This window comes from Bufo bufo, chromosome 1, assembly GCF_905171765.1.
Source record: "Bufo bufo chromosome 1, aBufBuf1.1, whole genome shotgun sequence".
Classification (NCBI taxonomy): Eukaryota; Metazoa; Chordata; class Amphibia; order Anura; family Bufonidae; genus Bufo; species Bufo bufo.
The window spans coordinates 241,330,840-241,347,056 of NC_053389.1; the positions used below are offsets into that span (position 1 = coordinate 241,330,840).

General features: G+C 44.2%; 1 protein-coding gene across 2 annotated transcripts in view; it reads right to left on the bottom strand.

Annotated features, from left to right (window-relative positions):
* LOC121005272 (solute carrier organic anion transporter family member 1C1-like) overlaps window positions 1-11,785 on the bottom strand; it is a 175,281-nt gene extending 163,496 nt beyond the window's left edge. For both annotated transcript variants that reach the window (XM_040437923.1, XM_040437907.1), the window contains exon 1: window positions 11,734-11,785. The gene's annotated coding sequence lies outside the window, so the exon portion shown is untranslated. The remainder of the gene's footprint in view (window positions 1-11,733) is intronic.
* Window positions 11,786-16,217: the final 4,432 nt, after the last annotated feature.

A 16,217-nucleotide genomic window follows, 5' to 3' on the forward strand; every position in this document is an offset into this window, starting at 1 on the left:
GCGTGCGCAGCAGCCGGAAAAGCTCTGCTTCCCTCGCCGTGGCGGGGAAGGGAACATGCCGTCACCTTGACTCCGTCGTTATGCGCGGGATTGCCCAGGATCTGATGGGTGCTGGACTGGCTAGACCGTCTCCCTGGGTAGCAGTGACGGATCTAGCAGGGGTGCCAGGTAGGGAGAAGTTCTCTTTCCCTTCCAGAGATATAGTAAAACAAAACAGTTGATTAGCTTGGGGAAACACAGGATCGTGCTGGCTAGCTAGGCCGGACGGCGAAAAAATTATACTTGCATGGTGACAGATGAGGCCCTGCTAATTGCCAAGCGGCTTGAGAGGCTCTACCTATGATTTGGCGCGAGGGGTTAATGAGGCCACTTGTGGTAGTGGCAGGAGCGTTGGCCTCTCGGTGACTGTAAGACAGGACTAGGGGAAGGGAGTGACAGGTGAGGCCCTCTCTATGCAACACGCGAGGCGGCTTACTAACGAGGTGGCGCGTTGGGCGGGTGCCTCTGTACGTTTGAGGCGGGGTGTCGGCCTCGCGGGACCACTAACTGCTGGCGAAGCCAGGAAGGGGGTAACCTAGTGGGATGATGGTGCCCCTAAAGCCAGCACGCTGACCCTAACGGGATTATTCGAAATGTAAGGAAGACTTTTGTTAATGAGCAGGTGAACGTACCTGGTGGTAAGAAAAATTCTCCGGATACATGGTAGTGCAAAATACAATATAGGTTGACCGCCTGAAAAAAGAAAGGGGGAGGGTAGACAAAAAATAGTATGATGAAATGTGCAAATGCATATGGTACATATACACGACCGGGCGGATCATGGCGGTTGTTCATGAAACGACAGCTTGCGCCTGGTGTGAAAAGAGACCAGTGCGTGCCGTGTGGCCATGCCCAGGCGGAAAGCGCGTGCCGGCAATTTAATGGAACATTTGGACCGTGTCCCTGCAATTCCCACCTATTTATTGATTATGATGAAACAATTATAATATATATATATATTTTATTTATTTATTTATTTTTTTTCCGGATGACCAGACGATGACTCCTCCCCCCAGTGCTTCCATTATTATTATTATTATTTTATTTATTTATTTATTTTTTAAGCTGATGACCTATCCAAAGGGTAGATCATTGTTAGCAAAAAGGTGAAGAACCCTTTTGAGACAGTCTCTTTGCAGCTGAGTGTGTGTATGGGAAGTTATGCCCTTTCAGCCAGAAGAGCATTTATAAGATCATACATTGATTTTTGGACAAGAGGGCCTGGCTTATAATCTTCATGTTTATTCCAAAAGGTGTTTGATGGCGTTTTTTTTTTTTTTTTTTTTTTTTATTTATTGTTCTTTTCTTGTGTGGGCTGCTGGGGTGTTATATGACTGTAAGGGGCGTGCTGGAAGGCTCCCCTGCCGTCCGACGGCGCCCCCCCCCCGCAACAGAAGCGGCACGCACGGCCGCCGGGACACCGCGCACGCGCCGACGGAATCGCCGCGCATGCGCAGAACCCCGGCCGCGCATGCGCAGACCAGGCACCAGGACGCGGCCGGGCGCCATCGGCCGCGCGGCAGGAGAAGCGGTAACCAGGCAGGAGGTGGTGGGGAGGGGATGTCAGGGCAGCGGTAAGCCCAGTGGAGGTGAAATGAATGGAGGGGGGTGCAGGTTGCACCGCCGCTGGCCCCCGTGACAGCGCACCTAAATGACCGGGGGGGGGGCATGAACGTTGTTGGTGAAGTGAAAATGAATCATGTGGAACATGCTTGGAGGATTATGTGACTGTTTGTAAGGAGTGACATTTTGGAGCATAGGAAAAGTGAAAGCCATTTATTTTTTTAACCCATTCGTCCGGAGTCCCCCCACGGCCGCCGGGACACCGCGCATGCGCCGATGAAATCGCCGCGCATGCGCCGATGAAATCGCCGCGCATGCGCAGAACCCCGGCCGCGCATGCGCAGACCAGGCCCCAGGACGCGGCCGGGCGCCATCGGCCGCGCGGCAGGAGGAGTGGCAAACAGGCAGGAGGCGGTGGGGAGGGGATGTCCGCGCCGCGGCAAGCCCAGTGAAGTTTGAAATGAATGGGGGGTGTGCCGGGTGTACCGCAGCTGGCCCCTGTGCTGTGTACCTGGAAAACGAGGAGGGGAGGGAGGGGAGGGGAGGGGAGGGAGGGGAGGGGAGGGGAGGGGAGGGAGGGGAGGGGAGGGGAGGGAGGGGAGGGGAGGGGGGAGGGCATGAATGTTGGATGTTTGAGGGGTGAAACCCAGAAATGGGGAATGGGGCTGGAACCATCAGGGGGCTGACCGGAGTGACGGTCCTGTGGGGAGACGCCAGAATAGGCATGAGCAATGAGCTGCCGGTGATTGCTGCGAGCAGCCGTGACATGGATGCAGTGTGTGTGAAAAGAACCATGAAAAAAAAAAAAAGGGGGGATTTAATCCACGAACCATTGGTCACATGCTGCCAGAGCTGTTGACCGGAATGGTGGTGCGGTTTGTGAATGAATATGCATGAAACAGGTGTGACAGAAATGAATGTTGGTGACTTGCATGAAAACCGTGACATTGGTGCGTATTGATGAAGTGAGATGAACCGGTACAGGGGCAACCGTGAGGCCCTGCTGTACCATATGAAATAACTCATACGCATTTGTGCTCCTGCAGCCGTGCACATGAACATGAGGAGGGGGGGGGGGCATGAATGTGGATGATTGTGGGGTGATATGGACTGAAAAGGAAATGGGGAACGAGCCTGGACCCCAGGGGTGCTGACCGCAGTGTTGTGCCTGTGGGAAGATTGCTGAACGAGACATGACAAAAAGAGATGCTGGTGACTGTGAGAAAGCCGTGACATTAGCGCAGCGTCTATGAAATGAAACAGAAATGGGGGATTAGGCCAGAAACCATTGCCGCATGCTGCAGAGGTGTTGACCGGAATTGTAGTACGGTGTGGACAAATTGCGCATGAACAAGGCGTGACAGAAATGAATACTGGTGACTTGTATAAGAAAACCGTGACATTGGTGCAGCGTATGATGAAAAAGAAATGAACCGGTACAGGGGGCAACCGTGAGGCCCCGGCTGTACCGTGTGGATGACTCAGAAACCACTGCCTGCATGCCGCAGGGGTGTTGACCGGAGTGGTGATACGGTGTAGATAAATTTACGCATGAACAAGACATGACAGAAATGAAATGCTGGTGACCTCGGCGAGAAAGCTGTGACATTTGCAGCGTTCGGTGAAACGAAATGAACAGAAATGGGGGATTGCCCAGGAACCGACTGCATGCTTGCCGCAGGGGTGCTGACCGGAATGGTGGTACCATGTAGACAAATTGTGCCTGAACAAGGCGTGACAGAAATGAAATACTGGTGACTTGTATGAGAAAACAGTGACATTGGTGCAGCGTTTGGTGAAATGAATTGAACCGGTACAGGGGCAACCGTGAGGCCCCGGCTGTACCGTATAGATGACTCGCAGTTTAACGGGCAAACGTGACCCACAGTGAACCTGAGTAAAGCCGGAAAAATAGAACCGAAATGCTCCAAATCCAGAACTGATGGCAACGAAAAAACTCCCAGGAATTCAGCGACTCGCAGGCAACTCTCCAGACACTCCACAAGCGACCTCCTCTCTCCAAAGCTCAGACCTCAATGATGCAGGAGCCAGGTAAGGGGAGTGCCCTAAATAGGCTGGAGGCGGACCTCAGCCCCTCCCACAAATCCAGGCAATCTGCCTTAATACATATATATATATATATATATATATATATATATATATATATTATATCAACTGGATGTAAAAAGAAAGAAAAGAAAAAACAATGACGTGGTACAGACATATTCAAAAAAACGATTGGTCAGGGTTGACTGGATGTCATACACCTTAACTACCTCGACGCGTTTCCCCCAAGGCAATGCTATGGGATCATCAGGAGGTATAATACAACATTAGTCTATACAGAGTAAATGCAACCATATAGATACTGGCATAAAGCCAGGTCACATAGAAAAGTGCTACAATATATACACCAGCATAAAGCCAGGTCGCACATATAAAGTGAGATAGTCGCTCTACATTAATTGATTGAGGGGGAAAGTAGTCAGGCCAGTAGGTATGCTTGGTAGCATCATATCAGGCCAGTTATGTGCACATTTTGATGATCGTGCCTGCAGCGGACTCCTTCAGAGGTAGACAATATATTCCGCATCAGTTTAGATGGTAGGGAAGATCCCAGCAAGATATTATTCCTGTTGTCCCCCTATCATGGAGTCCTAGTGAGACCCACAATGCTGGAGTCCTTCCCTGTGTTCATATTCCCCCTGGTAGGCCTACGTACACCAGGTTACCAATTACACTGAATGTGATTATAGGACACTATTCTGTTTGTATATTATTTATGTTATAACGAGTGGACCCAATCGGGATCCCCTTTTAAGGTATACCAATAAAATTTTTATTTTAGGGGTTACTCTATATGCTGGAATTGTTTATGCACAGGCAAAACTGCAGAGAATGAAACAGTTGATGCAACCTCCCGTATATCCATCCAAGTGTGTGGATAATGTATTGTATAATGTATTAGCATAATGTATTAGCTGTTAAAGGGGTTGTCTCACTTCAGCAAATAGCATTTATAATGTAGAGAAAGTTAATACAATGCACTTACTAATGTATTGTGATTGTCCATATTGCCCCCTTTGCTGGCTGGATTCATTTTTCCATCACATTATACACTGCTCATATCCAGGGGTTACCACCACCCTACAATCCAGCAGTGATGGCTGTGCTTGCACACTGTAGGAAAGAGTGTTGACGCATAAGTAGACACTTTTTCATATAGTGTGCAAGCGTGGCCACCGCTGCTAAATTGTAGGGTGGTAGTAACCCCTGGATATGAGCAGTGTATAATTGTTTAGCCTTTGATCACATCATCCAGCCTTTGATGAACATGAAGATGCCGTTGGCCAAAACTTGCATTGGAGTTACACTTACATTTAAAGGGGTTTTCCGACATTTTAATGCTGATGACCTATCCTCTGGATACGTCATCAGTATCTGATTGGTGTGGGTCTGACACCTGGGAACCCCGCCAATTAACTGTTTGAGAAGGCAATGGAGCTCTTGTGAGCACCGTGGCCTTCTCTCAGCTTTTCCTTGGCCGGTGACAACACGTTCATCAGTCACGTGGCCTAGGTGTAGCTTGGCCCGTTCATCGGGTGATCCTGTTGTTCATGCAGGCACATAAAATATTGTTTCTGGGCAGCAGATCTGTTGTTTAAACAGCGATCAGCTGCCCAGAAACAATGATTCTGTATAGGGCCGAGGGGACGAAATAGCCATCCTTCGTCCTCATACCGTAAAGGAGATCGCTGCATGTAAATGCAGCGGTATCCGCTGAATGAGCAGCCGACTTTGCTTGGCCTGTGTAAACCCGCCTTTATGCTGGGACAGGAGGGTTTATACCACTCCCTGCAGTTGGTCAGCATATTCGCTACTAATCCCCCCCCCCCTTTCCTCCTCGACGGTGGTCGGCTAAGGTGGGAGCTACTTGAACCTGGAATATCTCAGGCTCCATAGCAGGAATCTTAATAAGGATTGTGGTGCTAGCCACTCTACAGCGCAAGATATAATTCTTAGAAATTGAGTTGAGAGTGAGATATAGTAGATCTCAGGTAAGTGGCTATATAACCTGAGATGTAGCCGTTCATACAGGGAAGTATCTCCTACCTCTTTTGGTACTGAAATTTACAGCCACACAATGTAGCCTGTAAAAATCAAATACTAGCAAAGGTCTCCTCCTGGTAATACTGACCTGGTATTAAAGGGGTTGTTTCACTTAAGCAAATTACATTTATCTTGTAGACAAAGTTAAAGGGGTTGTCCGGGTTCAGAGCTGAACCCGAACATACCCTTATTTTCACCCAGGTAGTCCCACTGAGGCTAGATCGCGCAGGGCACGGGCTCTTTTGTTTATGATAACACACTGCCGTTTTACTGGCTAGGGCAGCGCTAAAGCCCACCCATCAGTGCCGGTGACGTCACCGGGCTTCCTGGCAGCCCCATGGAGAGCCTTGATATGTCACTGGAACTCCTAAAAATGCCTTTGCCCTGCGCAGGGCAAAGAAGAGCATCGGAGCATGAACTGCTCCGATGCTCAAGTCGGGGGGGCTGCCTGGGTGAAAATGGGGATATGTCTGAGTTCAGCTCTGAATCCGGACAACCCCTTTAACCCCTTAAGGACACATGACGTACCGGTACGGCATGTTTCCCGAGTCCTTAAGGACACATGACGTACCGGTACAAATCATTGAGCAGGCACCTCGGCTAAATGCGCGGGGGGTCCCGTGACCCCCCATGTCGGCGATCGCAGCAAACCGCAGGTCAATTCAGACCTGCGGTTTGCTGCGCTTTCTGCAGTTTCTGATCGCGGGGATCAGAAACTTTAATATGCCGAAAATAAAGATTTTTTTTACCCCCCCCTGCACCCCTGAATGATTTTATGCCGGCGGGTGGTGCAGGGGGGGGTTTGCAGGCGTTGCGTGCGGTGCGGGCGTCCAGTGGTTATACCAGAGTGTCAGCACATTGGTGACACTCTGGTATAAACGGCTGACATCTGTGCTGTGATGTCAGCCGTTTAACCCTTTCCATACCGCGGTCCGTACGGACCGCTGTATGGAAAAGGTTAACAGCCAGGGAGCTCCCTCCCTCTACCATCGGGGGGCTGCTGTGCCTTTGCAGCTCCCAGACAGGATGGAGTCACAGAGGGAGGGAGCCCCCCTCCTTCCCCTTCCCCGTCTGCTCAGTTGTGGCCACAACTGAGCAGACGGGGAAGGTTCCCATGGCAACAGGATGCCTTCTCAGGCATCCTGCTGTCCATGGTGCTGAACAGATCTGTGCTAAAGGCATAGATCTGTTCAGACAAAGTGTAAGTAAAATACAGTACAATACACTATATAGTGTACTGTACTGTATTATACAGACATCAGACCCACTGGATCTTCAAGAACCAAGTGGGTCTGGGTCAGAAAAATGTAAAAAAAGTGAAAAAAGTAAAGATAAAAAAAAACACATTTATCACTGAATAAAAAAGAAAAAAAAAAGAAAAAAAAGAAATACACTACACATATTAGGTATCGCCGCGTCCATAACGACCTGATCTATAAAACGGTCATGTTACTTTCCCCGCACGGTGAACACCATAAAAATAAAAAAATAAAAACTATGAGGAAATTGAAATTTTGCCCACCTTACTTCCCAAAAAAGGTAATAAAAGTGATCAAAAAAGTCGCATGTACGCCAAAATAGTACCAATCAAACCGTCATCTCATCCTGAAAAAACTATGGCTCTTAGACTATGGAAACACAAAAACATGATTTTTTTTGTTTCAAAAATGAAATCATTGTGTAAAACTTACATAAATAAAAAAAAGTATACATATTAGGTATCGACGCGTCCGGATCGACCGGATCTATAAAAGTATCACATGACCTAACCCCTCAGGTGACCACCGTAAAAAAATAAAAATAAAAACGGTGTAAAAAAAATTTGTCATCTTACGTAACAAAAAATGTAATAGTAAAAGTCATATGCACCCCAAAATAGTGCCAATCAAACCGTCATCTCATCCCACAAAAAATGAGACCCTACCTAAGATAATCGTCCAAAAACAGAAAAAACTATGGATCTCAGACTATGGAGACACTAAAACATGATTTTTTTTGTTTCAAAGATTAAATCATTGTGTAAAACTTACATAAATAAAAAAATTGAATACATATTAGGTATCGCCGCGTCCGTGACAACCGGCTCTATAAAAATACCACATGATCTAACCTGTCAGATGAATTTTGTAAATAACAAAAAAAATAAACGCTGCCAAAAAAGCTATTTCTTGTTACCTTGCCTCACAAAAAGTGTAATATAGAGCAACCAAAAATCATATGTACCCTAAACTAGCACCAACAAAACTGCCACCCTATCCCGTACTTTCTAAAATGGGGTAACTTTTTTGGAGTTTCTACTCTAGGGGTGCATCAGGGGGGGTTCAAATGGGACATGGTGTCAAAAAAAAACAGTCCAGCAAAACCTGCCTTCCAAAAACTGTATGGTTCTGCGCCCTGCCGTGTGCCCGTACAGCAGTTTACGACCACATATGGGGTGTTTCTGTAAACTACAGAATCAGAGCCATAAATATTGAGTTTTGTTTGGCTGTTAACCCTTGCTTTGTAACTGGAAAAAAAATATTAAAATGGAAAATCTGCCAAAAAAGTGAAATTTTGAAATTGTATCTCTATTTTCCATTAAATCTTGTGCAACATCTAAAGGGTTAACAAAGTTTGTAAAATCAGTTATGAATACCTTCAGGGGTGTAGTTTATTAGATGGGGTCACTTTTATGGAGTTTCTACTCTAGGGGTGCATCAGGGGGGCTTCAAATGGGACATGGTGTAAATAAACCAGTCCAGCAAAATCTGCCTTCCAAAAACCATATGGCATTCCTTTCCCTCTACGCCCTACTGTGTGCCAGTACAGTAGTTTACGGCCACATATGGGGTGTTTTTGCAAACTACAGAATCGAGGCAATAAATGTTGCGTTTTGTTTGGCTGTTTACCCTTGCTTTGTTACTGGAAAAAATTGATTAAAATGGAAAATTTGCCAAAAAATCTAAATTCAGAAATGTTATCACCATTAACTCTTGTGGAACACCTAAAGGGGTAACGACGTTTGTAAAATCAGTTTTGAATACCTTGAGGGGTGGTTTCTATTATGTAAGCCTCACAAAGTGACTTCAGACCTGAACTGGTCCCTAAAAAGTGGGTTTTTGAAAATTTCGGAAAAATTTCAAGATTTGCTTCTAAACTTCTAAGCCTTGTAACATCCCTCAAAAATAAAACATCATTCCCAAATTGATCCAAACATGAAGTAGACATATGGGGAATGTAAAGTAATAACTATTTTTGTAGGTATAACTATGTATTATAGAAGTAGAGAAATTGAAACTTGGAAACTTGGAAATTTGCAATTTTTTAAATTTTTTTGGTAAATTTGGTATTTTTTTATAAATAAAAATTATTTTTTTTTACTTCATTTTACCAGTGTCATGAAGTGCAATATGTGACGAAAAAAAACAATCTCAGAATGGCCTGGATAAGTAAAAGTGTTTTAAAGTTATCACCACCTAAAGTGACACTGGTCAGATTTGCAAAAAATGGCCTGGTCCTTAAAGGGAACCTGTCACTGGGGTTTTGCGTATAGAGCTGAGGACATGGGTTTCTAGAGGGCCGGTAGCACATCCGCAATACCCAGTCCCCATAGCTCTGTGTGCTTTTATTGTGTAAAAAAAGCGATTTGATACATATGCAAATTAACAATAAAAGCACACAGAGCTATGGGGACTAGGTATTGCGGATGTGCTAGCGGCCATCTACCAACCCATGTCCTCAGCTCTATACACAAAATCCCAGTGACAGGTTCCCTTTAAGGTGAAATAAGGCTGTGTCCTGAAGGGGTTAATACAAGGCACTTACTAATGTATTGGGATTGTCTATATTGCCTCCTTTGCTGGCTGGGTTTATTTTTCCATCGCATTATACACTTCTCATTTCCTTCTCATTTCCATGGTTACAACCACCCTGCAATACAGCAGTGGTGGCCCTGCTTCCACACTATAGGAAAAAGTACCATCCTATGTGTCCTCCCACAGTCCCAGCCACCAGAGAGGCTGGTGCTTTTTACTATAGTGTGCAATCACAATACATTAGTAAGTGCCTTGTATTAACTCTATCTACATGATAAATGCAATTTCCTGAAGTGACACAACCCCTTTAACGAGTTGGTAACCCTAATCTATACCCTAAAGTGGACCTCCACTTGCTAACTAGCTACACGCAATAATATTGCTGGCTGTGTTTCCTGATGCAGCTCCCATCTCACTTTAAATCTCATGCCTGCTTCTGACCATGTGGTCTGCAAAGCACTAGTCTTTATCAACTTTCTGCCATGTGCTCTCACTACATACTTATTACAGTAGATGGCAGCATAGCATCAGTGTTATTTCCAACACTCATTTATCCCAGTGCAGTACATCATAGTGCATTAAATCCATAGTGTGTTTCCCTCTATCTATCTATGCTGTCCAAAGTATTTGACTCCCTCAGAGCACTGACATGCCATTGTAGACTGTGTGCAACATTCAATATACTGCTAGGAAGTTTTACCCTCCTAATGCAGTACCTTCCCTTACCTGTTACCCCAGCTAGCGTTTCCCAGCAGTGTAAGACTCACACAGCAAATACAGTATGTATGACTTTTAATTTACATATAAAACCTGGTTTATCAACCGAAATGCATGTACATGGCACATGTGTATAATGCAGCATGTAATAAGCAAATACTTAAAGTTGTATCAACAGTCAAGTAATAGTCCAACAGTTTAACCTGGTAGACTAGTTGTCTCACATGGATCAATGGTTACTAACAGTGCTTTATGCAAAGGATATGCGTTTTCTTCTCTGTGGAACAACATAGGGTGATAAGATTAGATGCTCCAGGATTGTTTTACATGGGGGATGCAAATTGCTGCTAAAACAGACATGGCAGGAGAAGTGATAAGTCATCTTTAAAACCTGTTTCCCAGTAATATTTACCCAGAATCAGCAGTAGGGCCACATCCCTCCTCCCCACAGGGATTAGCGTTCCCTCATTACTTGTAAATCTATATTTACATTCTTCTACTTATTTTGGGCTACAAATCTGTATTTCAATTGGTCTTTATTAAACATTTTCAGCCACTTTCTCAGATATCAGTCTCGGTGTATCTGAAGAGTAGCAGGCACTCTGTTCACAGTGAGTCCTCTCATATAGAAGCCCTGATGGCTCACGTGTAGTCAGACTGTAAAGAATTTAGCTTAAATAAGTGTTTTGTTTATGAGTATGAGTTGTCAGGGGTTCATAGATAAGGACTAAGCTGTCAGGGCTTCTATCTGCCGAACAGAAAGCTGGCTCCTCTGCAAATACACAGACACTGACATCTGTACAGAAAAACAGGCTGAAATTTTTTATTAAGACCAATTGAAAAAAAAAAATTGTAGTCCAAAATGAGTAGAGTGCAATAATAAAAAAAAATGTCCCCAAAGGTGTCCATACTAGCCTTTAAATTCTCCATAGAGAATAATAGTGGAACTGGTGGAGGTGACCACGCTGGTTTCCTACACTTTCCGCTGCACTTCTTTCCAGCTGTATTGCCACCATTCCTGTTCCTTTTCTTACTTGAACATGAAGAATGATAATAATTATCTCTTTACCATAATCCCAGTATTTTCCACAAAAACTGACACAGAAAGGTATGTGTATCTATAAGGACCTATTTTTGTTGCAGTCCTGCACATGAAGTGCTCCTTTCTCTATTTTTTATTCTATATTAAAAATCTTATAATTATGTCACTTTTATATCATTTCTTTTTTTCCCCATAGTTGTCTTAAATGTTATCATATCTAAAAACAGACTGACTACAGCATGGGTGACAGAGAGGTCTCAGGACATCTCCTCAGACATCATCCTGTAGTTTGTAAGACATGAAACGCCTCAGCTCAGTCTCTTCCATATAACCTCATAGGCAGTAGGAAGCCGATTTTGACGTAACAATGCCCCCCTCTTATATGGGCATTTGGCACGTCCTCTCTTGCCCACAGTTAAATGAAGTTTCCAGTTAATGCAATGTCTCATAGATAAGGACAAGTCTTACCTGAGTACCTGTGCTTGCTCCCTGCAGTGTCTACACCAGGACAAGAAACTCCAGGGCTCTTTAAAAAGGTATCAGCAATGATTAATCAAACAGCTGCCTCGGGCTCCACACCACATGATCAATTCTTACATAGGATTGTCTTATTTGTCTTTCCCAGCCATTGATGAGTCGAAGGAAAGGGTTCTGTAAAACTGGGGAAACATGGATGATCTGTTATAATCGGGTCATAAAAAAAAAAGAAAGAAAAATATCTTCCCCACCTAATAGTACATGTATGACTGCACGCAGGCAAGTCTGCTTCTGTAGTAACTATGGGCCCCACAACAGCTTAACAAGTGCTGCACAGTGGGAAAATTCTCTCCCCCTTCAATTATGCTCACACAAAACCCGAACCAAGGAGGGAAGAACAAAAACACAAACAACAAGATGGGTTGATGCAGGAGGTGAGCCACAGCATGTACTAAAAAGAGATACACTGGAAAGGAAATATCCTTGCAAAAACCATACACTCTTGCCTATATCTTTACCATAATGCCAACAACAGCCCACAAAGTTTAGTTTGTGGAACTTTCGATTTTGCACTGCAAGGAAACTCTGTCTGCTGTGAAAACACGTACGGTATAATAGAGAAAAGCAGGACAAAGCGAAAGGAGTGAAGGGTGGGAGATTTCAGTGGAAAAAGATGGAGGCCAGTTGTAGTTCTAGGTAAGCCTACCTCTTCTTTTAGTAAAAGGTGCACCTGCTTGGTTTGAACTATGGATAAGGTTGTATGCAGCCCCTGGACCATTATCTAAACATGTGCAATCCTACCAAGATCACAGCCCCCTACCCCAGGAAGCTGATAGACCACAGCTCCTACACCAGGACCTGCATTGATGAAAGCCCCCTACCACAGAATAGCCACACGGCATAACCCCCTAACCCAAGAACTCACATGGATCAAAGCCCTATGGATAGATGACAGTCCTTTGCGCCAGGACCCCTCTCCCCATAGATTCCAGTCCCTATCCATAGACCTGAATTGATCATAGCCCCTACTTCAGGACACCATAGATTGCAAAGCCCTTCCCCAGGACCCATCCCAGAAATTACACCCTCTTAATGCAGGACCCCCACCCATAGATCACAGCCCCTAAGCCAAGATTCCTCATATATCGATGTCCCTGACATCCTGTACAATAACACATAGATTGCATCCTCCTACACCATGCCCTCCTTCAATAACAGACCCCTATCCCACAGATCACAGCACAATTCTCCTGCTGTTACCCATAGCTATGCGCACAAAAACTGCAATCTAGCCTACATTTACCCCTCTAGTCTGGTACAGGGTACCAAGAGCTATGTCTGACTGCGAAGTCTGGCCCTAGAGAGGGAAGAAACTGATTCATCTAGAATTCTGGACTCTACCACTGGTTAAGATGGGTGGAAGTCTGAGTGGCGTGTTGCTTTGTCTGCCTAATGTGTACCCTGCTGAAGATTTAATCAAGTGTGGATACCATGAAGGATGGGAGACTGCAGAACCATCTCCTGTATTAAATCCACCACAGTGGCTCTTCTAGCCACTGAATCAAGTCCTGGTGCCGATCATTTGCACTCCTACCCCCCTGGAGACTCAACTCGACAAAGATGAAAACACTAAACCACTAGTGCCCCTACAAAGTCTACAGGTGATTAGTGCCACAGTAGCTACTCGTGTTGCCCCTGAGCCTCCAAATATAGTTGAATCACCACCTGAGCTCGCCAAACGGGAGCACCGCCCTGATGTGCACGTGAAAAAGGAGGAGTCCACTAATACTGTTCCATGCACTCTGGAACCACCACCGAATCTTAAGCTCCTGGCTATGAAAGACCAAGATTCTATCCTTTACTGCTGTCTGGAGAATATATCACATACCAGGAAAAGGCCAAGGTTTCCAGAAGATCCTCCAGAAGAGGTTGATCCTACAGTTTCAAAGTCTACCACAGAAGGCCCCCAGGATGAAGTTTCTGCTGGAGTTACAGCTGCAGAGAGCACCAGAGCTAGCAGTCACAGCGATGAGGATGTCACACAGTTTAAAGAAAGACTTTAGCGCCCTCAAATATGGGACCCAGGAAGAAGACTTCCAGACACCTGCCCGTTATTGAGAATCCTTTGAAATGCGTGTTTAGCTATAGAGACAATAGGAGCCAAGCCATGGACATATTGTGGCAGACGCAGCACTATGAAGTGCCTTTTGCGTTGTGGCATTAGAAGAATTTTGATATCTCTGACTTTTAGTCTAACCAGACTGTCTGTTACGCTCTAATTCCTCTAGCGCCGTTCTATGGAAACAGTAGGTTTAAAGAGCACGCCAAATGCTTGAAATAACTTCTTTATTAACGCCAACTTTTTTTCATGTATAACACTACCGCCTCCGCAGCAGATAGTCCATATACATAACACGTGTTCAAAGGATATCACAAAATGGCGGTATGCATAAGATCGTGGTTCAACTGTTCAGTCTTGTCATTCAACATAAAATGGTGGATATATTTCTCTCTTGAGTATATGTACTCTGACTTTAAGTTATTTAAGCACTTTATGATCTCTCCTGAGAGGTATGTCTGGGGTCTAACTAATAGTTCTACTTGCTGAATTTGGTCGCCATTTCTGGTATGCAGTGAGCAGTAACAATTTGCAGATTGGTTGAGTATGATCTGGTATGGTTGTATGGAATTTGGATTGCAATATAGAATTTGAATAGTTGCAATTGTGAACTTTGTAATTTGCAATTGGTGGAACTGTAAGTAAACACACATATAACTGGTTCAGTATACAGTTCTAATCACTATAAGTTAACAGTAAGAAGATTATATAACTTTTTTAAATACCTATTTTGGCCTCTCTGCTTCCATAAAACACAGCTCTTAGTGGAGTGAATGTCTGTTCAGCTTCTCTCTCTGGTGAATAATAATTTCTAGCAGCTCCTGCTAGGGAATTTACCACACAGGCTGTGTGTGAAGCTGGCTGTGATTGGTTAAAACTCCTGCTGTGTGTGAGCATGGCTGTGATTGGTATAGACTCCTGCCCAGTAACAACAGTTTAACTCTATGCTTTCTGTTATTTCTTCTGTGTCATTGAGCTTACCTCTCATCCATATAATGAATCTTAAAGGCTTAATATCTTTTCTGCTTCTGTGAACACAATATATATAACAGTTATATGACATCCAAACATGAAGTCACTGTAAATAACTCTGCTTTTGTCTTTAACACACAAACATAGGACCTGTATTAAGGGTATTGGCAGGTATAGTTGTATAAACACTATATTAGCAACCTAGGACAGGTTTTAGCTGGCCAGCTACACACATCTTGAGAAACTTGCCCCCATATTTTGTGGTTATATTTAGTATTTTTCTTTTTCAGCCTTTCTTTTTGTGCCTTAACTTCATGGACTCCAAACTTCAACTATACCCCATGTGGATTAGAAATAACTTTAACTACCTCATGTGGATTACAAATGACTGTTTGAATTATATGTTCCAGTGTTTATTTGTGATTTTTGGAATTTGCCTATGAAATGTCACTATGTATGTAAAATATTGCGATTTTGATACACGATATATAAATGAATTCATATATGATCATGAAAATACTTTTAATGTAACTCACATTTTTATGCATTATTGATTATGTTATTGCCAATCACCTTGTTAATTGACTCACTAAGCATTGTGGGTATAAATGTAGATGTTGTGACACCAATTGCTATGCTTGAGAAAGACTGCAATGAGCAGTTGAAACGTTGCACAGGGGAAATAAAGCGGGTCGTTTTTTCACCATATCCTGAAGTGCTGCCTCTTCTTTGAGATATCTACAACCATTTTAACCTAACAGCCTAAGGTCAGAGGATTTTGCACCCGACTTTCATATGCAAGTAGTGCTGCTTCCCTTTCTATATATATATATATATATATATATATATATATATATATATATAGCTTAAAAGAGATAGGACTGCACTCCAGATAAAGTGAAAAATCAGTGGAGCTTTATTCACCCATAACTTTGGCAACTTTGCGACGTTTCGGCCCACAAGAGCCTTCTTCCAGCCGAAACGTGGGCCGAAACGTCGCAAAGTTGCCAAAGTTATGGGTGATCAAAGCTCCACTGATTTTTCACTTTATCTGGAGTGCAGTCCTATCTCTTTTAAGCCGTATTGTTGGGGTACTGCCGCTGCCCTTGTGGATTTTGCACCCGACTCTCGGTGGTGCTCCCGCTGGATTTTCTTCAATATATATATATATATATATATATATAAAAAAAAAATACAGTCTAATGCAGCACTTTAACTTCCCTTGGTTACTCTTGGAACTTACCCTAAGCACAAGCTGAGGGCAGCTTGCCACTTAAGTAAGGGGGAATGTAACGCCCCTAAGTGGCATTACCACTCCTACACCCTGATTCTGTCTAGATATGCAATAGCCATGTCATCTTATGCCTTTATTCCAGGTCCTCCA